The sequence below is a fragment of the Nannospalax galili genome, unplaced genomic scaffold, assembly GCF_000622305.1.
Source record: "Nannospalax galili isolate Female #2095 unplaced genomic scaffold, S.galili_v1.0 scaffold158, whole genome shotgun sequence".
Taxonomy (NCBI): Eukaryota; Metazoa; Chordata; class Mammalia; order Rodentia; family Spalacidae; genus Nannospalax; species Nannospalax galili.
Genome location: NW_008345290.1, coordinates 564166 through 566075, shown reverse-complemented (window position 1 = coordinate 566075; position 1910 = coordinate 564166).

The window sequence follows — 1910 nt, the reverse complement described above, 5'->3', positions numbered from 1 at the left end:
AGAACCAGCTCTTGGAATTGTTGATTCTTTGTATTGTTTTGTTTCAATTTCTTTGATTTCTGCCCCGATTTTTGTTATTTCTTCTTGTCTGCTGGGCTTTGGTTTTGTTTGCTGTTGCTTTTCAAGTGTGTTGAGTTGCAATGTTAAGTCATTTATTTGTGTTCTTTCTGATTTTTTGATGTAGGCACTTAGAGCTATTATCTTCCCTCTAAAGCCTGCTTTCAGCGTGTCCCAGAGGTTTTGTCGTGTTGTTTTGTACTTTTCATTTAATTCCAGGAATACTTTTATTTCTTTCATAATTTCTCATTTGACACATCCATTTAGGAGTATGTTGTTTAATCTCCATGTGTTCATGTGGTGATTAGGGCTTCTTCTGGTGTTGATTGTAAGCTTTATTGCATTGTGGTCTGATAGAATGCATGGAATCATTTCAGTCTTTTTGTATTTTGGGGGGTTTGTTTTGTGCCCCAGTATATGGTCGATTTTGGAGAAGGTTCCATGGGGTGCTGAGTAGAAAGTATGTCCTTTGGTGCTTGGGTGGAATACTTGGTAGATGTCTGTTAAGTCCATTTGATATATGGTATTGTTTCTGGCCTGTTGACCTATCTAATGGAGACAGTGGGGTATTGAAGTCCCCTACTATTAATGAGTTGGGGTTAATCTGGATCTTAAAGTCCTGTAGTATTGTTTTTGTGAAGTTGGGTGCAGCAGAGTTTGGTGAATATATGTTCATGATTGTAATATCTTCTTGGTTTATTGTTCCTTTGATCAAAATGAAGTGTCCCTCTTTGTTTCTTCTGATTAGTTTTAGTTTAAAGTCTATTTTGTCAGATATTAGAATTGCTACGCTTGCTTTTTTCTTAGTGCCATTTTCTTGTTATATTTTTTTCCATACTTTCACTTTGAGATAGTGTCTGTCCTTGAAAGTGAGATGAGTTTCTTGCAGACAACAAAAAGATGGGAAGCAGAGGGAGTTGAGGGTGGGGCCAGGCCCAGAAGCAATGCTCCTGGGGCCCAGAGAAGGCACTTGAGGGTGGGGTCATGCCCAGAAGCAATGCTTCTGGGGCCCAGAGAAGGCACTATGTTGGTCTGGATGAAAAGGTTCAGGGAGCAGTATTGGTTCCCCAGGTGTCTGGGGACCAAAGACAAGGAATGGGGCAGAGCCCTAACTTGGAGGCGAGAACGGCAGTGGAGATGGGAGAGTGAATGAAGCTAGGGGTGGCAAGGCGTGGAGGGCTTTGGACTTACCCCAGAGAGAGGCCTATGAGTAGGAGAGAGGCCTGTCCAGGTCCTGCAGGCCCCATTCTCTGCATTTTGAGCATTGTGAATCTCTATAGTAGCCTCCATCTGCTAAAAAAGAAGCTCATTTGATGAGGGGTGAAAGCTACACCTATCTGTGAGTATGAGGACAAGTATTTAGAAAACAGTCAGAAATTATACCAATTTTGGAAAATAGTAGGCAATAGTAGGTTCTCCTCTAGGGTCTATGACCTACTCAGTCATGAATACTTGGCTAGGTTTACAGTACCAGGCATGAATTCCCTCTTATTGAGTATACCTTAAGACCAATTAGATAGCTGCTGGTTACCCCCAAAGTAAAAGTGTCACTGTTGCGTAATTTGGGATATCTTGCTGGGCCAATGCTGGCCAAGAATTGTTGTGGCTCATAGGTTTATAGCTGGGTAGAATTATTGATTGCTTTTCTTCCTTGGTAGTTCCATAGTACCTTCCAATGCAATGAGAGCTAGTCTCAGAGAGGTGGTTTCCAGGTCAGTTCCAGATAAATTCCTCTAAGTACTGTGTGTGAAGAACTTATTGTCTTCAGCAACAGGATCTTACTTCGAGTTCTTGAAGCAATCAAGGGCCATGTCAATAGCCTATGTTATTCTGGAAGCTTCTTGGATGCCTGG